This window comes from Apium graveolens, chromosome 3 (genome assembly GCF_009905375.1).
Source record: "Apium graveolens cultivar Ventura chromosome 3, ASM990537v1, whole genome shotgun sequence".
In the NCBI taxonomy this organism is placed as follows: domain Eukaryota; kingdom Viridiplantae; phylum Streptophyta; class Magnoliopsida; order Apiales; family Apiaceae; genus Apium; species Apium graveolens.
The window spans coordinates 155,272,335-155,281,280 of record NC_133649.1 but is presented as its reverse complement, the minus strand read 5'-3'; the positions used below and the strand labels follow the sequence as shown (position 1 = coordinate 155,281,280).

Here is an 8,946-nt window from a genome sequence, read left to right as displayed (position 1 = left end):
GCTTCTCTTTACTCTTTTTCCAGGCTGCATAACAAAAGGACTCAATACCTTGAACTTTAGTGATTTGAGCATGGACATCTCTGGATGATTTCCATGCTTTAATCACTTATTGTTCTCGTTCAAGTTGTTTCTTCAAAATCTCCTCTTTCTTCAAGAACTCAGTTAATTCATCCTTAGCAATCTTACATTCAATTCTCAATTTTTCAAATTCAATAAACTGAGACTCTAGCACATTATTCCTCTCACTTAAGAACATATTGTTTTCTTTAATTTTAGCATTTTCCTTGGTGAATGACTTAAGTGTAACACGTAAATGATATAATTATGTAGACATGTCATTAATTGCATCATTACACTCAGCTTTAGATAAATGTGCTAGGTTAGTGGTGATTACCTGATTACTTGAAGAACTTATTTTTGTTTCATCAGACTTGGCCATTAGGGCTAGATTGACATAGCTGACATCTTCATCTTCATCTTCATCCAAACCATCAGCTGCCCAGTCATTTTCTTGTGTAATGAAAGCCCTTTCATTTTTCTTGAGCAACTCAAAATACTTCTGTTTATAATTAACAGGCTCAAACTTCTTTTTACTGGAATCTGACTTTTTACACTCACTGGCAAAATGCCCTGCCAAGCCACATTTGAAACACTTAAATTTGGATTTATCCACCATGTTTCTATTTGGCTTGGCTGCTCCAAAGTTCTTTTTAAACATGAGCTTGGCAAAACTTCTGGAAAGGAATGCTAAATGCTCATCAATACCATCCATGTCATCTTGGCTCAAATTGTCTTTATTTTCAGCTACCAGCCCTTTACCCTTATTCTCACAGGCCTTTGAAGTAGATTCAACAGCTTCTACCTTCATCTCTTTCTCTTTCTCTAATTCAACAACCAGCGCTATGGACCTTCCTTTCTTCCTTCCTTTCTCCATCCTCTCATCTTTCTCTATTTCAAACTCATAAGTTTTCAGGATGCCATACAGTCTCTCCAAAGTAAACTCCTTGTAATCTTGAGAGTTTCTCAATGAGTCTGTCATTGGTTTCCATTCCTTTGAAAGAGATCTAAGGAACTTGAGATTGGATTCTTTTATCTGCTAGACTCTTCCATGCAACTTTAGAGCATTTAGTAGTTTTTGAAACCTACTAAAAATGTCAGTGAGAGACTCATTATCTTCACAATGAAAGTGCTCATATTACTGAATTAGCAGCTGTATTTTGTTCTCCCTTACTTGCTCAGTACCATCACTGATAATCTGAATTGTGTCCCAAACCTCCTTGGTTGTTTTGCAGTTAATGATGTTATCAAACATATCACCATGAACTCCATTTAACAATATATTCATGGCCTTCTTGTCTTTCCTGACTTGCTCAATATCAGGATCTGACCATTCATGCCTAGGCTTGGGAAAAGATGGTTCTTGTAACGTCTGAGAAATTTACGTTTGTATTATATCATATTTATAATAAATTATGTGTATTGATAAGTGGCATTTTATACCACTTAGAACGTCTTAAAATGGCTTAAATTGGTGTCTTGAAATCAAGTATTTTGTGTATTTGATGCGTTTTTCTAGTGTTTATGCATTTCAGGGTATTAGTTGCATTTCGGAGGAGGAATCATCAAGAATAAGCCTTGGCATGTGTTCACCATTGCGAGAGGAAAAGAACGGGCAGATTACGGCGAAGAAACGAAGCAAACCTGGAAATTTTCTAGTAGGGTCCTGCGCGCCCGCGCAGCAATGCTGAGCGGCCGCGCAGCAGCCTTGCGCGCCCGCGCAGAAATGCTGAGCGGCCGCGCAGGGTCGGGGAAAAAATATATTGTTTTAGACTTCTACTTCTGTTTGGTTTCCAACTTCTATGTAATCTGAGTTTTATGGGACTATTATATAAGTAGATTTGAGACGTTTTTCACAGAGTATTAAGAGGAGATTATGTTTTAGATTGTGTTTTGCAAGAAGCGAAGGAGATAAGGAAGAAGACCGATTTAGCACACAGCAACGAAGAGGAAGCATATATTCTTGTGATTCTTGTTTCGTTGTAACGTTGGATGCTAGTTTTCTTGCTTTGACTTATTTACTCTTATAACGTACTCTGTTTTAATATAATTAGTTTAGTTGTTATTTTCTTGTGTTCGTTTATCATGATTTCATATGAACCCATGATGGCGATAAGTTCTATTATGGGCTAATTGTGATCATGGGGTTGCAACGGATTTATTATGGAATTCTTTAGTTAATTGTTTAATACTTTAGTATGTGATGATTGCATGATATCTAGTATTGGTTGTGCGTATTCGTCTTATGTGCGTCGCGAACATATAAGATAGGGTGTGAATCTCTTGTGAAGCGACGGTGGATCTTGAGATTTAGAACTTGCCATGCTAGCATAGGTTCATGTACGTTGTGCATGATTAGTGGGTAACTCTAACAGTTTTATTTGCCCTATGTAATCAAAAGGAATAACTTGTGCTTAAATCGTTGTGTTGTCAATTTCTGTAGACATATAGGAACTCAACATAATTGATGACTATTCAACTTCTATCTTAATTGTGGATGTTTGGTAGAATGGTATTAGTACAATGAAAGTTGGCTTTTATCAGTTTTGTGTTATTCGATTAATATCATCACTGTCACATGCTAAAGGTAATAACTATGGCTATAGAAGGAAGTAATAATGAAGTTGTGATCTCATGAGTGTTTTATTATTGATAAATTGAAGTGTTAGTTAAGTGGTTAATTAAGTAGTTAATTATAGTTAATATTTAATCAACAATTTTAAGTGTTATTATCTTAACATTGAGAAGTAATCATACATTGGTGAGTGAGTTAAATTAGACAATAAATTAGTCTGAGTCTCTGAGGGAACGAACTAGAAAGTATTCTATATTACTTGCGAACGCGTATACTTGCGTGAATATTAGTGCGTGATTTCGCCCTAACAAGTTTTTGGCGCCGCTGCCGGGGACTCGGCGTATTTGTTTAGTTTATGTACTTACCATCATTGGTCATTAGGACTCAGTGATTAGGACGTAGTAGTTAATTACTCTTTTCGGTTGTGTTTCAGGTACTTTAGCAAACGTTTATGCAAACTCGTTCTCGTGCTCGCAAGAGGACCTTAGATACAGCTGAGGAGAAAGACGAAGTTCTTGATACACCGGAAAAGTTAGATTTTGAGGATTCGGATTCAGGAACTGAGCAGAAAGAACCAGTAAACATGGGAGATCATATTGTTCAAGCTGATCCAGCTCTTATGGATTTTTCTCGGCCTAAAATTGATGACATTCAGTCAAGCATCCTTCATCCGGCTATTCAAGCTAACACCTTTGAAATCAAGCCGGGCACTATTCAGATGGTGCAGAATTCTGTTTCTTTTGGAGGAGCGGCAACTGAAGACCCCAACATGCACATAAGGAATTTTGTCGAGATCTGCAGCACTTTTAAGTATAATGGCGTGACTGATGAGGCTATCAAGTTGAGGCTTTTCCCATTCTCACTGAGGGATAAGGCTAAAGACTGGTTACATTCTGAACCAGCTGGGTCAATCACTACGTGGCAAGATCTTGCGCAAAAGTTTCTGGTGAAGTTTTATCCAATGGCAAAGACTGCTGCTATGAGGAGTGCTCTTACTCAATTTGCGCAGCAACCTACAGAATCTATGTGCGAGGCTTGGGAACGCTACAAGGAAATGTTGAGAAAATGTCCACATCATGGAATGCCGGATTGGATGGTAATCACTGGTTTTTATAATGGTTTGGGGGCCCAATCTCGGCCCATGCTCGATGCAGCAGCTGGAGGCGCCTTATGGGCTAAAAGCTATACTGAGGCGTACAATTTTATTGAGACGATGGCTGCAAATGAGCATCAAAACCCAACTCAGAGGATGACGTCAGGCAAGGTAGCAGGTATTCTGGAAGTTGATGCAGCCACCGCTATTGCAGCCCAGCTCCAAGCGCTATCAATGAAGGTTGATTCTTTGGCTACGTATGGAGTTAATCAAATAGCTATGGTTTGTGAGCTTTGTGCAGGTTCTCATGCTACGGATCAGTGTTCTCTTGTCAACGAATCTGTTCAGTATGTGAATAATTATCAGCGACAACAGCAGCCTGTGCCAGCGACCTATCATCCTAACAACAGAAATCATCCAAATTTCAGCTGGGGAAATAATCAGAATGCTATTCAGCCACCATATCAGCAAGGAGTGAGTAAACAGTTTAACCCACCTGGATTCCAGCAACCACAACAGTATGCTACAAGGCAATCATATCCTCAACAGGGAAGTGCAGCTGCACCTACTAGTGCTGATTTTGAGGAACTTAAGCTGTTGTGCAAGAGTCCGGCGGTTTCTATCAAGACCTTGGAAAATCAAATCGGTCAATTAGCCAATGTAGTGCTCAATCGTCAACCTGGCACTCTTCCCAGTGACACGGAAGTACCAGGCAGGAAGGAAGCTAAAGAGCAAGTCAAGGCTATTACCTTAAGGTCTGGAAAAGTAGCTGATGCTGAAAAGGCAAAAGAAGTCGAAGCTGAAGTTAGAGATGAAGAATCTAAGCAAAGGGAGAATGCGGCGGAACCAAGGAAGACTACTGTTGAACACACTCTGCCTGAGGCTAATATAGGGGAGAAACAGCTCTATCCTCCACCACCTTTTCCTAAGAGATTGCAGCAACAAAAGCTGGATAGACAGTTCGGGAAGTTTCTGGAGGTGTTCAAGAAACTTCACATCAACATACCTTTCGCTGAGGCTCTGGAACAAATGCCTAGTTATGCGAAGTTTATGAAGACTATTCTTTCAAGGAAGGTGAAACTGGATGACCTTGAAACCGTTGCTCTTACGGAAGAATGCAGCGCGATTCTGCAACAAAAGTTACCACCAAAACTGAAAGATCCAGGAAGCTTCACCATTCCTTGCACCATTGGCAATCTAACTTTTGACAAGTGCCTTTGTGATTTGGGAGCAAGCATTAATCTGATGCCGTTGTCGATCTTTAAAAAACTGGATCTGCCTGATCCAAAACCCACATACATGTCGCTATAATTGGCGGACCGTTCCATTACTTACCCAAGGGGCATAGTTGAGGATGTGCTCGTCAAGGTGGATAAGCTCTTCTTTCCTGTTGATTTTGTTATTCTGGATTTTGAGGAAGATAAAAAGATTCCCATAATCTTGGGGAGGCCTTTCTTGGGGACTGGCCGTACCTTGATAGATGTGCAAAAAGGAGAACTTACTATGCGGGTTCAAGATCAGGATGTGACCTTCAACGTATTCAAGGCAATGAAATTCCCTACAGAAGATGAGGAGTGCTTAAAAGTGGATGTGATTGATTCTGCGGTTACTTCGGAACTCGATCACATGCTAATGTCTGATGCATTGGAAAAGGCCTTAGTGGGGGAATTTGACAGTGATGATGAAGATAACAACGAGCAATTACAATATCTAAACGCTTCTCCCTGGAAGCGAAAGCTAGATATACCATTTGAATCTCTTGGTACTTCTGACCTCAAGAACGCTGAAGGGAAGCTCAAACCATCAATAGAGGAAGCACCTACCTTGGAGCTCAAACCATTACCTGAACACTTGAGGTATGCCTTTTTAGGTGATTCATCTACGTTACCTGTTATTATTTTAGCTGACCTTTCAGGTAGTGAGGAAGATAAGCTCTTAAGGATTTTGAGAGAATTCAAATCGGCTATAGGATGGACTATAGCAGACATCAAGGGGATAAGTCCTTCATATTGTATGCATAAAATTCTGTTAGAGGAAGGTAGTAAGCCAACTGTGGAACAGCAGCGAAGACTGAACCCGATCATGAAGGAGGTGGTGAAGAAAGAAATTTTGAAATGGCTAGATGCAGGCATCATTTATCCTATTTCTGACAGCTCATGGGTGAGCCCTGTACAATGTGTTCCTAAGAAGGGAGGTATCACTGTGGTCGCAAATGAAAAGAATGAGCTCATCCCTACTCGAACAGTTACAGGATGGAGAGTATGCATGGATTATAGAAAATTGAACAAAGCCACAAGAAAGGATCACTTCCCTCTCCCATTCATTGATCAAATGCTTGACAGATTGGCGGGACATGAGTATTTTTGTCTTCTGGATGGGTATTCCGGGTATAATCAGATTTGTATTGCACCAGAGGATCAGGAAAAGACTACCTTCACTTGTCCATTTGGCACATTTGCTTTTCGAAGAGTTTCGTTTGGGTTATGTGGCGCCCCGGCCACCTTTCAGAGATGTATGATGGCTATATTCTCTGACATGATTGGAAATAACGTCGAAGTGTTCATGGATGACTTCTCCGTCTTTGGACACTCATATGATGAATGCTTGAATAATCTGCGCGCCGTACTCAAAAGATGCGTGGAAACTAATTTGGTGCTTAATTGGGAGAAATGTCATTTTATGGTGCGTGAAGGCATTATCCTTGGGCATAAGGTCTCTAGCAAAGGTCTGGAGGTGGACAAGGCCAAGGTGGGAGTCATTGAAAATCTTCCCCCACCTAATTCAGTGAAAGGAATCCGTAGTTTTCTCGGTCATGCGGGTTTTTATCGGCGATTCATCAAGGACTTTTCAAAGATATCTAAGCCGTTGTGCAATTTACTTGAGAAAGATGTGCCTTTCAAATTTGATGATGAATGTTTGGCAGCATTCGAGACTCTCAAGGAGAGTTTGATCACGGCACCAGTTATTACAGCACCAGATTGGACAGAACCGTTTGAGATGATGTGTGATGCGAGTGACTATGCGGTAGGTGCAGTTCGGGGACAGCGCAAGAAAAATCTCTTCCATGTGGTCTACTATGCGAGTAAGACTTTAAATGGGGCCCAATTGAACTACACCACTACTGAGAAGGAGCTTTTGGCTATAGTCTTTGGCTTTGAGAAATTTCGATCTTATCTGCTTGGTACGAAAGTGACAGTATTCACTGATCATGCAGCTATTCGCTATCTGGTTTCTAAGAAGGATTCGAAGGCGAGACTCATTCGTTGGGTGCTTTTACTTCAGGAATTTGAGTTAGAGATCAAAGATAGAAAAGGTACCGAGAATCAAGTAGCTGACCATCTCTCTAGGTTGGAGAATCCCGATTCTACTTCACAAGATAGGACGTTAATCAATGAATCTTTTCCGGATGAGCAGTTGTTTGCAATTCAGGAGGAAGAACCATGGTTTGCAGATATTGTAAACTATCTTGTCAGCAATATAATGCCTCCTAATTTGACATCCGCGCAAAAGAAGAAGTTTTTGCATGAGGTGAAGTGGTATATGTGGGATGAACCATATTTGTTTAGACAGGGAGCTGACCAGATCATCAGGAGATGTATCCCGTTCTGTGAGACGGAGGGGATATTACGAGACTGCCATTCCACGGTTTATGGTGGATACTATGGAGGTGAGAAGACGGCAGCTCGTATTCTGCAAGCAGGTTTTTTCTGGCCCACTTTGTTCAAGGATGCTCATCAGTTTGTTTTAAGGTGTGATCGTTGCCAAAGAGTGGGAAATTTGTCAAGGAAGGATGAGATGCCATTAAATGTGATGCTTAAAGTCGAGGTCTTTGATGTATGGGGAATCGATTTCATGGGGCCTTTTATCTCGTCTTGCAATAATCAGTACATTTTGCTGGCAGTCGATTATGTCTCAAAATGGGTCGAAGTTAAAGCTTTACCGACAAATGATGCAAAGGCAGTGCTAAATTTTCTTCATAAGCAAATTTTCACAAGGTTTGGAACACCTCGGGTAATCATAAGTGATGAAGGATCGCATTTTTGCAACCGTAAGTTCACTTCTATGATGCAGCGTTATAATGTGAATCATCGAGTAGCTACTGCCTATCATCCGCAAACAAATGGTCAAGCGGAAGTGTCTAACAGAGAGATAAAGCGCATTCTAGAGAAGGTTGTTTGTCCGTCAAGGAAGGATTGGTCTTTAAGGCTCGATGAAGCTGTTTGGGCTTACAGAACAGCATACAAAACTCCACTTGGGATGTCACCGTTTCAGTTGGTGTACGGTAAGGGATGTCATCTATCGGCGGAGCTTGAGCATAAGGCCTACTGGGCATTGAAGAAATTGAACCTGGATTTAGATGCAGCTGGTAAGAAAAGAATGCTTCAGCTTAATGAACTTGATGAATTTCGACTTCAAGCGTACGAGAATAACAAAATGTATAAGGAAAAGGTGAAGAGGTGGCACGATAGGAAGCTACATCCTAAGTTATTTGTGCCACGGCAACAAGTTCTGTTATTCAACTCTCGGCTCCGACTTTTTCCTGGGAAGTTGAAATCAAGGTGGTCTGGACCTTTTATTGTCAAAACTGTGTTTCCACATGGAGCGGTGGAAATTTTTGAGAATGATTTGGACCAAGCATTCAAGGTTAACGGTCAGCGGTTGAAGCACTACTATGGGGACATGGCAAACCGAGAGGTGGTTAGTGCCATTTTGTTGACTACGTGAGAAAGGTACGGAACGTCAAGCTAATGACGAAAAAGAAGCGCTGCGTGGGAGGCAACCCATGAATTGTTGTTACAGGAACCCTTAGAAGTTAATAACCTATCCAAAAACACAAAAAAATCAGAAAACAGGGGCTGAATTTTTTTTTTTCCAGAGACCCTCTGCGCGCCCGCGCAGCTATGCTGAGCGGCCGCGCAGCTTGCTGCGCGCCCGCGCAGAAATGCTGAGCGGCCGCGCAGGGGTCGAGTTCCAGAAAATTTTTTACAGTTCAGAAAAAAAAACAAAACAAAAACACAAAAACCCATTACAGCCCATAAACCCACGAATTCTTTTCCCATTAACCCATGATTTTATCCCTCAACCCCACTCCTAATCTAATTTAACCTACTCCACACCCTATATATACATACACCTATCCTACATATCTTCCACAACTTCCTACACTTAAACCCTCTCATAAACATCAAAAAAATCAGTTCTTACACACTTTTATTCACAA

At 40.9% G+C, this 8,946-nt stretch overlaps 1 non-coding gene across 1 annotated transcript; it reads right to left on the bottom strand.

Moving 5' to 3' along the window:
- Positions 1-3,608: 3,608 nt before the first annotated feature.
- Positions 3,609-3,715, bottom strand: LOC141715592 (small nucleolar RNA R71). The gene has a single exon (XR_012572349.1). It is a non-coding gene; the product is annotated as a small nucleolar RNA R71 (small nucleolar RNA).
- Between the last annotated feature and the right edge of the window lie 5,231 nt (positions 3,716-8,946).